The sequence below is a fragment of the Mustelus asterias genome, unplaced genomic scaffold, assembly GCF_964213995.1.
Source record: "Mustelus asterias unplaced genomic scaffold, sMusAst1.hap1.1 HAP1_SCAFFOLD_829, whole genome shotgun sequence".
Taxonomy (NCBI): domain Eukaryota; kingdom Metazoa; phylum Chordata; class Chondrichthyes; order Carcharhiniformes; family Triakidae; genus Mustelus; species Mustelus asterias.
Window position 1 is genome coordinate 15,586 of NW_027590775.1, and position 20,028 is coordinate 35,613.

Here is a 20,028-nt window from a genome sequence, read left to right on the forward strand (position 1 = left end):
GTTAACTTTTCCTTTTTACTGTATTCTTGTCCCTTTGGATGACGAGCCCCACTTGGCACCTTGGTTAAGATTAGAAAATTATTGTAAAAATTATTTTTAAACTCTTGCTTGTAGTGATTATCTATTCTCTTTGGGATCTACTGTATTAACATTTATTTTTCATCAGTGCTATCTGAATGCAGATCATCTTTAAAGTCATCTATAGCAACAAAAGTAACTTGCCAGCAGGTCAACGAGTACAAAGGCATGAAAATTAGATTTATTGGACCAAGATTTATAGGATAATATTGCCTACCCTACAGTGTCCAGGGACCCAGTTTGAAAACTTATTCTGTACAGTTAGTGTATTTTTAAAACAAATTGGATACTAAGGTAAATTCAGTCAGAAACTGCTAAGAGGACCAATAACAACTATCATATTGTCATATTGATGTTTAGAAATATTGTCCTGTTGAGAAATAACATGCATTTTATAATTGTACACTTGCAGTTCTGTGTACACAGGACATTGAGGCAAGCTAAGCAGGGAGTTACATAAGTTGGGGAGTTACAGCAACTGAAGCTTCATTGTAATTAAAATCTCTCAGGTTTTTATGGGTCGACACATATCAAATTCTGATATGTATCTACAAGATTTTTTAGGTTTTTACCGTAAATGTAAAAATCTGACTTGAGTGCAGAGCAACCACTAATTCAACTCCAACATCTTCTAGAGGACTTAAAATTTTAGCCATGACTTTTTAGTTAAACTTTCCAGACTGTCCCAACTGTATCAACATATCTAATGATTCAGTTGCCAATTTTAGGTGGGATTAAATCGCTCCGTAAAGTGGTCAGCAAAAGTATGGTTGATTTTGAAGCATTGACCCAGGCTTCTGATAAATAGGAGGAATTAATTTAAGTCAAGCATGTTTTCAAGATGAATCTTTAATGGGTGTTACAATAAGAAGCTGAATAGCAACTCAATGACTTTGTTCTGAGGAAGCTTAATGCACTCCATTATGTATGCCACACATAAACATAACTGCAATGAGGCGAAGTGTGATAGTTTTATCAAAGACACTGGAGTCATGGCATACAGCTCAGTTCAGTACTTCACACGGAGAAAATGACAGCATTTCTTGACCAAGATGGAACACATCAAAAGTTAATTGATTTGCTCTGAAACGGAATTAGAGATCAGACAGCAATGCTTTGCTTGATTTTCCAACAACTTTTAGGTCTCTATGGATTTCCTTAAGATTAACCGTGATCACCAAGAGGAATGCTGATCAGATAGTGTTTAACTTTGATATCACAATGTTTGCTGCCTTTCATTTGGATCTGGTAATGCTTATCCAAAAAGACAACTAAAATGTAAGTGAATGGAAATGAGTACAAGTAATTAATTTCAAGTGCTGAGAACTATTTTTGGGTTATTAACATGTCTGACATCAAACTTTAGAAGATGTTTCATTTTCTCATGTCCAATCTTTATCAGACTCATTTATCAATAACTTTTTTGGAGCTGACCTTTAATTTTCAGAAAATAATGATATTTAACTGTGGTATACAAATGTTGTCATTAATTCTCCCTGAGAAGATTTGAAATTAGAAACACTTAATTCTTCCATTAGTCCTTTGGCGGCATCTGCAAATGATGCAGTTTGGAACTCAGACATATTTCCTGGGAGAGTTAGTGATGGAATCTTTTTATATTAGAATTTCAAGCTATTAAACTTGAGGTACAGTATTCTGGATTTAGTTCGGTACGTTAAGTTTAAAACTTGTATTTTTATTGGTTATAAACTAAGAGGCATAAAAATGCATTTGGTTGACTTTGTACAATAAAATGTATTGTGCACATTATTTTCAATGAGCAGTTTTTTTTATTTTGTGAAACCATATTATCTGGACTTAAATTATGCTATTTCTGAATTTGACAACTTGTTTAGAAAGCAAAGGTGACAGTGAAACATTTTCTTGGTAGCCTCTGCATTTCCATGAATGATTACATCCTATTAAACTTCCTCGGGTTTAAGATTTTAAAAGGATATTTTATAGTTGTTTTGTTATAGTTATAGTGTGCAAGTTGTTTTGTTATAGTGTGCAAATCATTGATTTTCGCACAAAAGGAAACAAAGAACTAAAATGTTGCAGGGAGAAGGGAAATTCTATTGCAAGTAAAAGGTGCAAAAATCTATTAATATGAAAGCAAGGTACTGCAGGTGCTGGAAATCTGAAATAAAAATGGAAAATGTTAGAAACGCTCAGCGAGGCCTGACACATCTGAGTGAACTAGTTAACGTTTCAGGCCTATGACTAGTTTTGATGAAAGATCACAGACCTAAGATGTAAACTGTTTCTCCACAGATGTTGCCAGACCGAGTGTTTTCAGCATTAAAATATACATTGTATTTTGTATCACCATCAAATGACCTAAATTGGGAGATTAAACTTTTGTCTGGTATTCCTTTGCAACATACGTCTGTCTGTATCAGGAGACAATATTTACACCCAAGGTCTATGTCTGTTGAGGCTGAGTTGAGTGGCAGTCCCTTCCGCAGCTCAAGCAAGTGAATAACATTGACCTGGGGTTGACTTTTTTAAACTTCTGGCGGGCTCTCTACCACCATCTGATCACTTCTTTTGTCTTCTGCCTTTTTTCACGCCCTTCCTGTCTGTTCATCTTCAGGCACTCCAATCAATAACATGGACTTCCAATGCATTGACTCCCATCTTACTAAACTTGGAAGTTTTGGAGACATCCTTGATTCACAGATTAGGACAACCCATTAATCTTGTGCCGATAGTGAGCTCACAGTGGAGCACCTCTTTGGGGATGCAGCTGTCATCCATTCGGCTCACATGACCCAGCCAACTGATTAGCCGCTCATTCAAGGGTAAATATGCTGGGGATTCCTGCAAATGCATGTACTTTCATGTTCGGAACTGTTTTGCCAAGAGATGCCCAATAGTCATCTGAAGCAGCAGAAGTGGAAGCTGTTCAGCTGCTTTTCTTGGTTTGCACGAGTAGCCCATGTCTTGCTCCTATAAAGGAGGGTGCTAAGAATGCAAACCTGATGCGTACTGAGCTTTGCATTTTGTTAGTTTGCTGTTGACTTAACTTTAACATGACTGTTGCAGCCTTGGCAAACCTGGTGCTAATTTTGGTATCAAGGGACATGTTGCTGATAATTGTTAATCCAAGCTATGTGAAGCTTTCAATGACCTCCAGAGTGAGGTTGTTAATGTTGATAGTAGGTGAAGCCTTTATGTCCTGGCTTTTCACTTTGGGTACTGATGGTTAGTTCAAACTCCTTGCAGGCATGGGAGAAGCGATCTATAAGCTGTTGCAAGTGAACTTCAGTATGGGATGCAGCGTGGCTTTGTCAGCATGTGAAGGAATGCAGTAATAAATGCAAAGTTGTAAGAAAATCCAGTTTATAAATAGTTATACGGTTAAAATAATTCTCATATGAAGTAGGGATTAAAAATTTAAAGCAGCGTTCAAATTAAAAGCAGTGGTGATCAGCTGGACAGATGTTAAAAGGTTTGGTTACAATTTCCTGGGTATAATTGTGCAACCATATCTTATGGCAATCCTTCTCTTACAAGGCAGTTCTGGGGAAAAAAAGGAAAACTGGCCCTTGTATCTCCTCAGATATTGATCAATTGTAAAATACTACTATCTGACAATGGATAACATTAAAGATGACATTAAATAACATGTCAAATAAGTGTAGAGTCCACTATCTGCACTTCTCAGAAGCCTGTTTAAAAGATGTTGACTAACGTTGAAGGATGTTGACCAAAAACAGAGGATGTCGTCCAGTATGAGAGCTCAGCAAAGTAAATTGCATGTTTGGTTATTTCGTAAACTCTTGTATAATTTAGAAAATATATAGTCTCATATAGTCGTCTTGTATCCAAACTTAACCCATCTCTATACACTCCAGTAGAGAAATATATTATTGGTGAGAGATGCCTGGATTATTATAATATCTGGTTAAAACTTGTACAAAGGCTACCTGGAAAACTAATATTCTCTGGTGGTTTATTTCCTTCAGAGTTGGATCAGTTCTTCATTTAAGTGTCTGTGGGGTCTGTCTGTCTCAACCTTAAGTGAGTGATCCTCTGAGGAGTGTAGTGGACTTGGGTATAATCAAGACTATGGCACCAAGAGTACTCAAACTTCCAAGTTTTATTATTTGTGCACAAGGAGAACACACACTGTCGATTCAGACAGATGATTTGCAGTTATAGTTCATTACAGCAAATGAGAAACAAGCAACATTCTAATTAATTTACATATATAGTCCACCAATCATAGTATAGCTTATTCTCCTTTTTTATCCAATAGAAAACTGTCTCCTAATCCATCATTAGCATAATATTTCGCCATATCTTGTTTTTGGTATTTGTTCTTGTACTTGTCTTTGGTTCATCTTGTGGCCATGGCTGGGAATACAATGTTTAAGAAACTGACACAAGATTAGATTAGTCACTTCTCTGAATAAGCAACGTTGACCTCACCCAGGCCTTGTCGACACGTGAGTACTTTCCATTCTTGCTGACAGAGTATTGTAACTCAATTTCCATGGGAGTATACCTGATCTGGAATACTCCCAAAGAGAGTCTAGGATTATTATCCATTTCAAGCAAACAGCAGCTCATCAATTAGAGCATTACTCATTTAGGTCTTGGTGCGCAGTCTTGCAAAGTTGGAACAGCTTGGTTTCAGCTCTGGCCTGTAGGAAGATGTCCTGATTTGAGTCACCAAAAGAGTTCAATAGCAGACTGGAGAAAATATGCCAAAGAGACTTGATGCCAGGATGCAGACCTGCTCTTGATCTTGAAAGCCTCTGATTCATTATAACTGACAAAAATTGTCTCCTCTTGTGGAAAAAAGAAATAATGCCCAGGAGTCCAGACTGGCAGCCTATTTTCTGCAGCAGTTGAAAGGGCAAAGGCCTTAGTGAAGTCTCTGAAAGCAATCAAGAGTGCTCTTGTGCTGTTCGTGGCTGTTCTTCTGTAACTGCCAAAGTGAGAAAATCATGTCAACTGTTTGTCTACAACTCTGAAATCCCACCGCAATTTAGGGGTGATGTGTGATGCCAGGATCTGCAATCCAGTCGGAGCATTGCGAGCAAGTACCTTCTATACAATACTTAACAATGAGACCCCTCAGTAATCATTGCGAATCCTTTTTGTTTTTTGTGCAAGATGGCTATTTTGGGCCTGTTACTGTCTTGGTTCCTTCATACGTCTCTCTAGCATTGCCAGATTCAGCAGCAGCTTGTATGCTGTTGTAGAGTTTCAATCAGTATTGATTGGCATCATTCCAAGCAGTCTGCTGAGACTTAATTCTGGCTCTAAGCATCTAAATTGTTTTTGCGGGGGGCTAGCTTGTAGTTCACGAAGGTGTTCTTGGTTGTGTCTTGCGTCTATGTCTCGGTTTGAAAATGGTTTTTCAACTTTCAATTGACTTGAAATTTTGGCATCTGAACAGAGAACACATTGCATAAAAATGCAAGGCCTTGTTCCAAGGTAAAGATGAGACAAAAAAAATCACCCTCAAGTGTGTGAAGAGAGACACAGCACCCATCAAAACTATTAACTGTCTAAAGAGGGGACATAAAATCAAAAGCGCTGGATATTGGGACAATAGCTCCCACAGAACCACTCAAAACCTTTGGGAAAGACAAAATGGGTGAAGTATTTCAATCAAGGCTGTCGAGCCACTCGAGAGATTGCAAGTAAAACAGACGGTGACAAGGAAATCTGCTTCAGAGGGAATGGGCTGAAGGCTGCTCTTTTTGGAATGAGTTGCAATTTCAAGAAACCAACTCTAGCAGAAACCTTCCAGTGAACTGAGGTCTTATAATAATTGCGACATTTGCTGATTTCTTGGATACAGATCATTTAAATCAACTGCAGCACTTGAAATCTACTCAAGGTCAATCCAAGGACACTTGTCCACATATTCTTTTACCTTTATTGGACTCAGCTTCCCTTATTTTTGGTACGTATGTGTAAATGGTTACTAACTCATTTCTTCCAAAAAGATGTTAAAATTCCACAATCGGGTTCATAACATCATTTATTTATCATTATCACTTAATGATTTCCCTATCTTAATAAATATGGCAATGGATATCCAGTTGGCCTTTTTTTTGTCTGATGAAGCACCTTGGATTGTCTGATGAAGCACCTTGGAACACTGGTTGGTGACTGCTTTGTGGAACACTGTTCAGTCTGCAGGGTGGCCCTGAGCTTCTGGTCACTTTTATTCCCAACCTCCTTGCTCACTTTGTCCTCTCGCCTGCAGTGTTCCAATCAAGCTCAGGATAGCATCTCATCTTTCAAGTTTCTGTCTTTTCCTTTGCACTCTTTGGTCTTCTCGACACAGCATTGAGTTCAATTTCAGGTGATGTGAATGGCAGCTGTTCGTCAGTCTACCATACACATCACCTCTAGCCACGTTTCTTGTTCCTTCACTTGTCCCATTACCACACACTTTGGCTCTGAACCATCTCCACTTGTATTTAATCTCTCCTGCCTTTCACACCATCTCAGACCTTTTTCCAACCTCTCCTCATTTGTTTAAAATCTATTACATTTTAAACTTTTGACAATTCTTATGAAAGGCGATTGACTTGTAACATTAAACATTAACTCTTTCTGTTTCCATATGCTACGTGAATTGAGTATTTCCAACATTTTCTGTGTTTATTTGAAAATGGATTCATTGTTCTCAGTCAAGGATGCAGCAGTGTTGTAACTGGCCTTTGTGTTTTCTGAGTTAGGAATGGTTGCTTCTGATCACTGTCCAGAATTTACATTCTGAAAGGCAGCAAGTGTGAATCTTGGGTGAAACAGGATTGGATTTGGCTGTCTACCATCTCTCTCTCTCTCCTTCTCCCCCGCACCCCCCCCCCCCCCCCCCCCCCAGGCCACACCCCTCACGCACTCCCTACTGTAATCAAGTAACCTGCCTGTGGTTCTCATAAAGGATGCTTGAATGAAGAGTGGCTGTTTGGATTTGAAAGTTAATAGAAATGATGGTGTCATGTCTTAGGAAGAAATTAATCTTTTCAGATTTCAGAAACAAATCAACAAGGAAAGAATGGTTCTGTAGTGCTTAGTCAGGGTCCGGTTACAGAATAAAATTATAGCAATTTATATCATCGTGCTACATACTAAGGTAACAAATAGCCTGGAGCATGTTGTGAATCTATTCCCATTGAGGAGCTCAACTGACATCATCCACTGAAAGTGCCATTAACAAAATCTGAACCCTGAAATGTGTTTTTCCTGAAATATTTCTGTGTAAATATACAAGTGGAAGCTGGCGTTGGGATATCCTGGAGGCCTTTCTTCAGCACTTTCGGATTCATGCACAGGACAAAACAGAACTGCAATGAAATGGTGTAATTTGAGTTGAAGCAGTCTGGTGAGTTTAATTAGAATAAGTATTGGATTTTCTATGATACATAGGGGAAAGCATACTCTTTGTATTTAGTATAAGGCAGCAATTTGTTGAAGGATTAAAATGGTAGAAATCACAAGGCAATTTGGCATTATCTCTACATCAGAACTAGTTGTGAATTATGTGTTTCAAGTTTGTGTGTAGACAAATCTTGTTCAATCATTTGTTCTCCATGTGCCTTTATAATGAAGCCACACCTCCAGATTCAATACTTTTTTAAAAGGATTTTCAAAGAACTGCAGAGAGAATTAAATTCTGTGATTTTTCTTCCCCCTTCCCCCCCCCCCCCCCCCAATCCTTCTTTTGCTTAAACACTCTGCCGCCAGACTATTCCTCACAAATCCAGCATGAAACTTGTGGGATGTGGTTAGAGTATGAAGAATTAGAAATGGGAGAAAATATGTGGAGAGTAAATCCAATGAATGAGAGCGCCACAATAAAGGTAGATCTCCACTTTTGCCCCCTCTCGGTCTATTCACTGCATGCATTTAAGTAAATATAATAGTGCTGCATATAGCATCAGGGAAAGTAATTGCAATTAGATTGTAAATTAATAAGGGAATAATTTTTAAATTTTCCAATTGTTTTTAAAGAAAAACTCCCTGTACAAATGTAAAATACTGTGGATGCTGGAAATCTGAAATAAAAACAAAAATGCTGGAAATATTCATCAGGTCTAGCAGCATCTCTGAAGAGAGAAAGAGTTAATGTTTCTGGACAATGATCTTTCATTTTCTGTTTTTAATTCCACCATCACTGAATGAATAAAAGCTCCATTGGATATCATACAAGCCATGAAAACCAGAAAATTTATGGTTCATTGCCTGTTTTTCATTTGTCAAATTAGCTAATCATATTTGGAGTATGCATATGGAGTACTGTAATTAACTTCCGTGATGAATTGGTTAGATTTATATCAAATGTACTTAACAGATAACTGTAGAGGTAAGTTGGCTCAGCTTTTATGCACTCTACAGTTGAATAGCACACTAACACTTGCTCTGCAAATTTGCAAATGTAATTCTGAGGTACCAGAGTGCAGATGGTGAGAATGTGCCAGTGACTGTAGCTGATAAGACAAAGAAATGTAGAGGGTAAATTACATATAAAGTATACGTGAAAGTAGCAGAGGTAGGTATAATTTAATAAAATGGGGTGGAGTTGAGAGAAGTAGCTTTGTGTGTTAAAGGCAACTGAAGGTAAATGCTGAATTGTTCAAATCCTAGAAGGTAAACTTGAAACAATTACCCTCACTAGTATTTGCAATTTGTTTAGTATGAGGAGAGGTTTGGAATCGAGAAATGATGTCCCTGACGATTTATGATAAAATAAATGTTTATTAAGAAATAAAAAAACAATAAAGTAAGCTAGAAGCTTACTAAGCTGTCTTAACTAAGACAAGTGAGCCGGTAAAATCACATGAGAGCTGGAAAATCAGGATCGTGCCCGATTTCTCAGCTCTTGTGATCTTACTGGAATTGAATTTCCAGCGCGGTCAGCCTCTCGCCCATTTTCTGAGAGGCTGAATAAATTATTTAAATGTAATTTCCATCTGTTTAATGAGTCTGGCCTTCAATCGTTTGGGCTCACTTGCCTTTGCAGCCTCGCTGGGAGAGGTTCTCTCTGGCAAGGAAAACACCTGCTCCCCATGAACGAGGAACAGTCATGTTGCTCTCGCTGGTAGAACTGGAGACCATTGAGATCCCCCAGGGAGGCTGAGGGCAAGGGTGGGGGTGCCCCTTGGGCATGCCAGTCTGGCATCTTGGCACTGCCCGACGGGTTGGAGCCTGAAGGGGCAGGGTCTATGAGGGGGGAAGGCTTGAAGGAGGCAGGGCCAATGGGGGTGGGTCCTGGAGAGGGCGGGGCCAAGTCAGGGCAGCCTGATGCGCACTCTGCATTGCAATCAGTGGAGGGCAGGAGGGGGGCTGCTGCACACTCTGCAGCTGTGGCCAGTGGCGGGGGAGGGCCCGCTGCACACTCTACCTGCGATCAGTGGAGGGGGGAACCGCAAGTAGCTATTTATTTTTCTCGTATAATTCCACACAATGGCTTTGGGCAGTATCTCTACTTTAAACAATTGCAAACAATCTTATCTCTAAGAGCTAGCTCTCCTCAATCTGTTCTACAATGCCTTACAGATTTTAAGATCAATAATAATCTAGTAACTTTTACCCCACAGTGCCTTCACCTCTGTGGTTGTTTCTGAGGCTAACCAGTAATTTGCTTTTCAAATCTGGTTTCCTTCACACTTGTTGGCAGTAAATAGATAGTCCTGCTGTTGGCTGAGATCTAAAACTTCTCTGCATAGGTTTCAATATCCCTTTTAAGATGTTTTCCCTTTGATTTCTCCCTTTTCTTACCTAATTTCTTTAGACCTGCATTCTCAAACTTAATTACATTCATTTTCTTAGTTTAAAAGTAAACTTCCTTTATCCATCTTCCCTTTGACAGCTTTCCTTCACACCTTGCTTATCTTATCCTTTGAATCCCAACAACCAATTTAGATCTATTCATGTTCTTACTAAATTGCCTTAGGTAAGCATCTGTTTGCAACGTTGCCAGGCTCATTAATGTTTCAAATGCAGTTAGATTCACCAGTCACTCTGTCCCTAGTTTAATTATCTTACTCTCATATTCCCACAATTTAAAATATCTAACTAGAACATTACTGGCAGAAAATATTCCAATTTCTTGGATTTCACCATCATGACAAGTGGATTGAATATACTGCTGTTCAGCTTCAAATGGGCTATAAACTCTAATGTAGTTTTTGGCAAATCTTTCAAGCTATTGTGTGGAGAATTTTACTTTTCAAAATGTTGCAGGCAAATAACCTTTTGATACTTGAAAGCAATATTATTCCTTTGTAATATTTGTTGTGATTACTACAATTTAAGTCACTAGGTGCAGTAACACTTTAGTTCAAATAACAGGATTCACCTGCAGCAGTTTGCTACACATTATTGTCCTTAATGGTACTTTTCAGCAACAAAAAAATCATAAGTCATCACAAACAGCATCTGTGTATTATGCCACTTTTTTGAGGACAGAAAACAGCTTGGGTGTGTATGTGATCCTAAACCACTTGAGTCAAGAATTGCACTGCATGATGTAATCCGAGTCCCTTGACATTTGCTGACGTATAAACATTTCAGCCTGTGTGTTGTCCTATAAGGTAATGGTAGATTCTGAAAGCAGGAACATGCAAAAATGATAATGTATCTGTACTTTAGTTTTTAATCTAATGTGCAAACAAACATTTAGGCCAAATAATTGTATGCAAATTTATTATATATGGGAGCAATCTCCTGGAAGCGCTCTTAATTGCTCTGAAAAGGATTTGATTGTACAAGAGCCTTCTGTTTTTTTTAATTCTAGCAACATTCTGACTGACCTATGAACTGTAAATCCTGCAGAAGATGATGAAAGCACAGACTACGCAGTGGCTTTGTAAATAAGTAATGAATTAACCTGAATTTAGGTTGTCTTGCTGAGATATATAGGAAAAACACTTGTGAATTATATACAGGAGACTGTACATACATTACTGTCTGAATCACTGGAGTTATGTTTGTGGAGAAAGGGATGTGCACTTTTGGATGGTAATACACATTCAGAATGGTAAAATTGAAAGTGGGTAATTAGTATGGCAATCCACTGACAGTTACCTTATTCAATTTAAGTAGTAAAATGCTACAGTCAATGATGTCAATGTGCGTGGATTAGGTAAGTAATAACTAACTATTAATCGAATAATAGCTTGAATTTATGTAGCACTTTTAAATGTAGAAAAAAATCCTAAGGTGCTCTATAGAGGGGTAGTTAGTCAAAAATTCCCACAAAGCTAAACTAAGATATTAAGTAGTGTAAGGAAAAGCTTTGTCATGGTGAGAAATTTTAAAAAGGACCCTCAAGGGGTAGAGAGGGGGAAAGGATCCCAGAACCAAATGTTGAGATGGCTGATGGCATTTTCGTCACTGGTGGAGCAAAAGGAATAAGAACATAAGAAGATAAGAAATAGGAGCAGGAGTAGGCCATCTAGCCCCTCGAGCCTGCCCCGCCATTCAATAAGATCATGGCTGATCTGAAGTGGATCAGTTCCACTTACCCGCCTGATCCCCATAACCCCTAATTCCCTTACCGATCAGGAATCCATCTATCGGTGATTTAAACATATTCAATGAGGTAGCCTCCACCACTTCAGTGGGCAGAGAATTCCAGAGATTCACCACCCTCTGAGAGAAGAAGTTCCTCCTCAACTCTGTCCTAAACTGACCCCCTTTATTTTGAGACTATGCCCTCTAGTTCTAGCTTCCTTTCTAAGTGGAAAGAATCTCTCCACCTCTACCCTATCCAGCCCCTTCATTATCTTATAGGTCTCTATAAGATCCCCTTCTAAATTCCAACGTGTACAAACCCAATCTGCTCAGTGTCTCCTCATAATCAACAGCCCTCATCTCTGGTATGAACCTGGTGAACCTTCTCTGCACTCCCTCCAAGGCCAATATATCCTTCCGCAAAGAAGGGGACCAATACTGCACACAGTATTCCAGCTGCGGCCTCACCATTGCCCTGTACAGATGCAGCAAGACATCTCTGCTTTTATATTCTATCCCCCTTGCGATGTAGGCCAACATCCCATTTGCCTTCTTGATCACCTGTTGCACCTGCAGACTGGGTTTTTGCGTCTCATGCACAAGGACCCCCAGGTCCCTTTGCACAGTAGCATGTTGTAATTTTTTTCCATTTAGATAATAATCCAATTTGCTATTATTTCCTCCAAAGTGAATAACCTTGCATTTGTCAACGTTATACTCCATCTGCCAGATCCTCACCCACTCACTCAGCCTGTCCAAATCTCTCTGCAGACCTTCTACGCCCTCCACACGATTCACTTTTCCACTTATCTTTGTCATCTGCAAACTTTGTTACTCTACACTCAGTCCCCTCCTCCAGATCATCTAGATAAATGGTAAACAGTTGAGGCCCCAGTACCGATCTCTGCGGCACGCCACTAGTTACCATCTGCCAACCAGAAAAGCACCCATTTATTCCAACTCTCTGCTTCCTGTCGGATAGCCAATCCCCAATCCACGCTAACACCCTACCCCCAACTCCGTGTGACCCAATCTTCTTCAGCAACCTTTGTGAGGCACCTTATCAAACGCCTTTTGGAAATCCAAAAACACCGCATCCACCGGTTCCCCTCCGTCAACGGCACTAGTCACATCTTCATAAAAATCCAACAAGTTCGTCAAGCACGACTTCCCCTCATGAATCCATGCTGCGTCTGCTTAATCGAACCATTCTTATCCAGAATGGCCTGCTATTTCTTCTTTAATGATGGATTCCAGCATTTTCCCAACTACAGACGTTAAGCTAACCGGCCTGTAGTTACCCGCCTTTTGTCTATTTCCTTTTTTAAACAGCGGCGTAACATTAGCCGTTTTCCAATCCGCCGGCACTACCCCAGAATCCAACGAATTTTGATAAATAGCCACTAACACATCCGCTGTTACCTCTGACATTTCTTTCAGTACCCTGGGATACATTCCATCCGGGCCTGGGGACTTGTCCACCTTCAGTCCAGTTAGTCTACCAAGCACTGCCTCCCTGGTAACAATTGTATTGAGTACCTCTCCTCCTACCAACCCTCTATCATTAATATTCGGTCAACTATTTGTGTCTTCCACCGTGAAGACCGACACAAAAAACTTAAAGTTTCAGCTATTTCCTCATTTCCCACTATTAAATCCCCCTCTCGTCCTCCAAGGGTCCAACATTCACTCTTGCCACTCTATATAAGGATATAGATAGGCTGGAAATTTGGGCAAGGAAATGGCAGATGGAGTTCAATCCTGATAAATGCGAAGTGATGCATTTTGGTGGGAATAATGTAGGGAGGAGCTACACGATAAATGGAAGAACCACAAAGGGTGTAGAGACGCAGAGGGACCTGGGTGTGCAAGTCCACAGATCTTTGAAGGTGACGTCACAGGTGGAGAAGGTGGTGAAGAAGGCATATGGCATGCTTGCCTTTATAGGACGGGGCATAGAGTATAAGAGTTGGGGTCTGATGTTGCAGATGTATAGAACGTTGGTTCGGCCGCATTTAGAAATCATAGAAACCCTACAGTGCAGAAGGAGGCCATTCGGCCCATCGGGTCTGCACCGACCACAATCCCACCCAGGCCCTACCCCCACATATTTTACCCGCTAATCCCTCTAACCTACGCATCCCAGGACTCTAAGGGGCAATTTTTTTTAACCTAGCCAATCAACCTAACCCGCACATCTTTGGACTGTGGGAGGAAACCGGAGCACCCGGAGGAAACCCACGCAGACACGAGGAGAATGTGCAAACTCCACACAGACAGTGACCCGAGCCGGGAATCGAACCCGGGACCCTGGAGCTGTGAAGCAGCAATTGCTAACCACTGTGCTACCGTGCCGCAGTATTTGGAATACTGCGTCCAGTTTTGGTCGCCACACTATCAGAAGGACGTGGAGGCTTTGGAGAGAGTACAGAGGAGGTTTACCAGGATGTTGCCTGGTATGGAGGGGCTTGGTTATGAGGAGAGATTGGGGAAACTGGGGTTGTTCTCCTTGGAAAGACGGAGGATGAGGGGAGACTTAATAGAGATGTATAAAATTATGAAAGGCATAGGTAGGGTGAACGGTGGGAAGCTTTTCCCCGGGTCGGTGGTGACGGTCACGAGGGGTCATAGGTTCAAGGTGAAGGGGGGGAGGTTTAACACAGATATCAGAAGGACATATTTTACACAGAGGGTCGTGGAGGCCTGGAATGTGTTGCCGGGCAAGGTGGTGGAGGCGGACACACTGGGAACGTTTAAGACTTATCTAGACAGCTATATGAACGGAGTGGGAATGGAGGGATACAAAAGAGTGGTCTAGTTTGGACCAGGGAGCGGCGCGGGCTAATTGTTCCTTGTTTCTCGTTTCAAGGCTTCGTTCTATGATTATCTTGCTGGTGCCAGTACAGAGCGAGACTGCGGATAGTTGGGAACCTGTCTCGGGGGCAGGGAATTCATATGGTGTTCGTGGAAGTGGAAATGACTAGGGTTGGGAAGCATTTTCCGATCAGGGCCAGTGTGATCTCCTGGACTCGTTTCGATCGCCTCAGGGGGTCGGAGAGGAATTTCCCAGATTTTTTCCCCATATTGGCCCTGGGGTTTTCACTCTGGGTTTTCGCGCCTCCCTGGAGATCACATGGTCTGGAATGGGGGGGTGGGGGTGAGTTAATAGGTTGTGATGAACAAAGCATCGTAGCTGTGAGGGACAGCTCGGTGGATAGGATATTGGTATGTAGATGGGCTGGAAAATTGGGCGGGGATCCTGGATTCAGGATTCAATCCTGGACCGGGGAGCGGCGCGGGCTTGGAGGGCCGAAGGGCCTGTTCCTGTGCTGTATTGTTCTTTGTTCTTTTGTTGTTGTTCTATTCCTTTTTATATATTTGTAAAAGCTTTTACTATCATTTTTTATATTTAGAGCTAGCCTAGCTTCATAACCTATCTTTCCTTTCTTTATCGCTTTCTTAGTTGTTCTTTGTTGTTTCTTAAAGTTTTCCCAATCTTCCGATTCTCCACTATTTTTGGCCACTCTGTACGCATCGGTCTTTAATTTAATACTCTCCTTAATTTCCTTCATTATCCACAGCTGGTTATCCCCTTTCTTACAGTCCTTCTGTATATATTGTTGCTGAGTACTGAAAGGATCTCCTTAAAAATCCTCCACTGTTGCTCAGCTGTCCTACCTACCAGTCTGCTCTCCCAGTCCACCTTAGCCAATTCAGCCCTCATCCTATCACAATGGAGGACGTACAAGAAACCTAGGTTGGCGGAGCATAGAATTCATTCAGAGGATTGTAAGACTGAAGGAAATTAGATTTATTTTATTAATTTATGGGATGTGGGCATCACTGGCGAGGCCAACATTTATTGCCCATCCCTAGTTGCCCTTGTGAAGTTGGTGGTGAGCTACCACCTTGAACCTTTGCAGTCCTTGAGGTGTAGGCACACTCACAATGCTGTAAGGGAAGGAGTCCCAGGATTTTGACCCAGTGACAGTAAAGAAATGACAATATATTTTCAAGTCAGGATGGTGAGTAGTGTGGAATGAGGACGAGTGAGGCTTGTGAAAGTATTTGAACTTGGGAATGACATCATGAAGTCACTGGAGGAATTGGGAGCCAGTGTAGGTCAGTAAGCACAGGTGTGTTGGTGCAGGTTAGCAAAGGGGCAGCAAAGTTTTGGATAAACTTAAGTTTCTGAATGATAGAGGAGGGAAGATGGGCCAGGTGACCATTGTCCTGTTGATCCCGAGCCATTCCAAAGGCATGAATGAGGTTTTCAATAGCATATGAGGTGAGGCAGGACTGGATTTAGGTGCTGTTATGGAAATTGAAGTTGGTGACACTGATGGCGAGGACATAAGATGTGGAAGCTCAGTTTAGGGTGAAATAGTCCATTGAGGTCGTGAACCTCAACCTCTGCTCTGGCTACAGTTCCATAGGTAAACTAGAACCCCGAGCAAGGATAATTCCACGAGGGAGATGGGCAAAAGTTTGCCAGGACAAGAGAGATACTCAGTGAATTATTTTGAAAGGGTATGATGATGGACACACAGGCCCACTTTCTATCACATGGAATTTGATAAAAAATCAAGAAATGGAATGGTGGTTGATTTTTCTCTTAATCAGGTACCAACACCTCCTGGATAAGATTTTAACTTCTGTCAGAGCAGTAATCAGCTAACACATTCCTAACCAAAGATCAATCACCGAAGTCAGACGCCTTATCCAATCGTTTGAACTCCTCATTTTGTTTCAGTATCATTCAAGCCAAACTTGTAACTCATCAACTTCCATTATACTTCACTGCAACCATGTATTGTTGCATCTAGATGTTGCACTGCAGGGCACCCTGGTGCTGCCCACTGGCACTCTGGCAGTGCCAAGAGGGTGCAATATGAATGGAGATCATGCCTCTCAAATTTGGTTGAGTTTGTTGAGGAGGTGACAAAAACGATTGACAAGGGAAGGGCCATGGATGTCGTCTATATTGATTTTAGTAAAGCGTTTGACATGATCCATCATGGCAGGCTGGTGCAAAAGGTTAAATCTCTCAGGATAAAAGGTGAGCTAGCTAGATGGGTGGAGAACTGGCTTAGCCATAGAAGACAGAGGGTAGCAGTGGAGGGGTCTTTTTCTGGTTGGAGGTCTGTGACTAGTGGTGTTCCGCTGGGCTCTGTACTGGGACCTCTGCTGTTTGTGATATATATAAATGATTTGGAGGAAGATGTAACTGGTGTGATCAGTAAGTTTGCAGACGACACGAAGATTGCTGGAGTTGCGGATAGTGATGAACATTGTCAGAGAATACAGCAGGATATAGATAGGCTGGAACGTTGGGCGGAGAAATGGCAGATGGAATTTAATCCAGATAAATGCGAAATGATGCATTTCGGTAGATCTAATGTAAGGGGGGAGCTATACAATAAATGGCAGGAGCATAGACACAGAGGGACCTGGGTGTACAAGTCCACAGATCCTTAAAGGTGGAAGCACAGGTGGAGAGGGTGGTGAAGAAGGCATATGGCATGCTTGCCTTTATTGGACGGGGCATAGAATATAAAAGTTGGCATATGATGTTGCAGCTGTATAGAACGTTGGTCAGGCCACATTTGGAATACTGCATCCAGTTCTGGTCGCCACATTACCAGAAGGACGTGGAGGCTTTGGAGAGAGTACAGAGAAGGTTTACCAGGATGTTGCCTGGTATGGAGGGTCTTGGCTATGAGGAGAGATTGGGTAAACTGGGGTTGTTCTCCCTGGAAAGACGGAGGATGAGGGGCGACCTAATAGAGCTGTATAAAATTATGAAGGGCGTAGATGGGGTGAACAGTGGGAAGCTTTTTCCCAGGTCGGAGGTGACAAACACAAGGGGTCACAGGTTCAAGGTGAGGGGGGCAAGGTTCGGTGAACAGTAGGAAGCTTTTTCCCAGGTCGGAGGTGACAAACACAAGGGGTCACAGGTTCAAGGTGAGGGGGGCAAGGTTCAACACAGATGTCAGGGGGACGTATTTTACACAGAGGGCGATGGGGGCCTGGAGTGCACTGCCAAGCAAGGTGATTGAGGCGGACACGCTGAGATCGTTTAAGACTTATCTAGATAGCCACATGAACAGACTGGGAATAGAGGGATACAAAAGAATGGTCTAGTGGGCACATGAGCGGTGCAGGCTTGGAGGGCCGAAGGGCCTGTTCCTGTGCTGTATTCTTTGTTCTTTGAGGTGGAGATATGACAGAGGATGAGGGAATGGAATTCCGCAGGGGTGGGGGTGGGGGGTGGGGGGGGGCGGGGGGGCGGTGGAAACTCTTGTCAGGGAACTCTGCAGATGGGGTGGTGATCAGGGTGGGAGGGTAAGGGAGGGAACTTTACCGGGGTGGGAGGGAAGGGATGGGAATTCTCCTGGGGGGGCAATCGGTGTGTGAGGAAAGGGAGCTCTGCAGAATGAGTGGCATTCCGAGGGTGGGAATTAGCTCTGCTTTGTGGGGGGAGGGGTGGTGGTGTGGCGGAAGTACACTGGGAGATTGCGGCATAAGGGACATAAGATGGCATTTTCAAACTTGCCCAAAAAAAGGTCTGAAACTCCCCCATTTTCTTGCTCGCTCGGCACTTGAAGAAAATAGGTGTGTTTTACACCTGTTTTGTGGTCTTGTGGGCAAGATTGGCACTGCAATCTTACCCTACTCAGTTTTTTTGACTGCAGAGTGATTCACACTGGTTGGGGGGGACGGAGCCTCAGATTGCTGGGGAAACCAGCCTCAAAGCATTTGGGCGCCATCTCAGTGTACACTTCAGTGAACCGGGAGACCTCCTCCCACCTCCCCTCCTGTCTCCGCCATGGACTTCAGACCCCCTGCATCACTGGGGGCATTTACATTTCTATAAGACTGCCTCTCTAGCAAAGAATGAAATCCTTTTTGCTTTAAACCTCAAAGAAGCCTGTCAGGTTTGTCTTCCTATCTGATCAAGATGGATAATGGCTCATTCAGGGGGTTAATAACTGGAACCTTACAGAATCTACTCACTCACCAGCCATGAAACAAAGCACCATTGGTTCAAACGTCACATAAACACCTGAAATCATTCTGAAATCTCTGTAATACAGTATGCAGGCTGCAAAAAGTGTGGCATAGTCTGGAAAAGCTGCCAATGGAACAATAAGGAGCTCCCTTCTCTCCAAATAAAAGATTCAGTAGAGAGAGTGATTTTTCCATCAAAAGGAACCTCCGATGCAAAGTTCATGGCAACTGGAAGAGCCAAGTTACGGATTTAAAATAAATTTTCTTTGGCAATTGCAGATACATGGCCTTCAACTCAACTCCAGGAATCAAAAGAAAATTGGAAAAATCTATTCTGGAGCCAAAGTGACGCAGCCAAGAACTCATGAACTGTGAATTTCTTTTTCTATCAGCATTGTACTTCAATTTGACTAAAAAAAATAACTACCTACAGTATGACCTGTATGCTTGTGTGTGTGTGTGTGTGTGTGTGTGTGTGTGTGTGTGTGTGTGTGAATATGGGTTGCAGAAGTTCGAGAAGAGCAGGTTTATCTTTTTAAATATTTTGCTATCTTTGGCTGGGTTTTTAACTCGCTGAAATCCTTTTTGTTTTACACCTCAAAGAAGCCTGTCTGTCAGACTTCTTTCTTTGAAATGAGTTCATAAATGGTTAAACAGACATTGAGTAAAATTCCTTCATCCTCCTATATTTATGATAAACCCTGTCACGGTCAAATTTGGGGTGTGGGAAAGGGGAGTCATTTTTAAATCCCCCTTTACGTGGCCATAACGGTGTTTGATTTGATTTGTTATTGTCACGTGTTAGCATACAGTGAAAAGTATCATTTGTTTTGCACTATACAGATAGAGCATACTGTTCATAGAGAAGGAAAGGAGAGAGTGCAGAATGTAGTGTTACAGTCATAGCTAGCATGTAGAGAAAGATTAACTTAATGCAAGGGAGGTCCATTCAAAAGTCTGGCAGCGGGGAAGAAGCTGTTCTTGAGTCAGTTGGTACGTTGGTATGATGAAAGGAAGACTAAATTGAGCCGATATTTTCTGGAGTTTAGAGGAATGAGGGCCAATCTCATTGAAACTTGCAAGATTTTAAAGGACTTGATAGGGTGGATGTTGGAAGATTGTTTCTGCTGGTCAGGGAACCTAAAACACGGGCACAGTTCAGGGTAACAGCTGATCATTTAGATCACTGAGATGATTTTGTAAATTCAAAGGAACTTGAGTAGGTCCTGTTCAAAACCTCAAGAAGGAAATCAATTTTGAATATTATTATTGTGGAGGGCTAATTCGGTTACAAAAATTATTATTAGTCCTTGTAGCTTTAAATTCCTGATTCATGAGATATATGAAATTATATACTCATCTGTCAAACCTGGTGCAATTCTATTTAGTAGAAAATTAATCAGTTATGTTTTAGAATGATTCCGTTCACAGTTCCAATAATAGGATTCA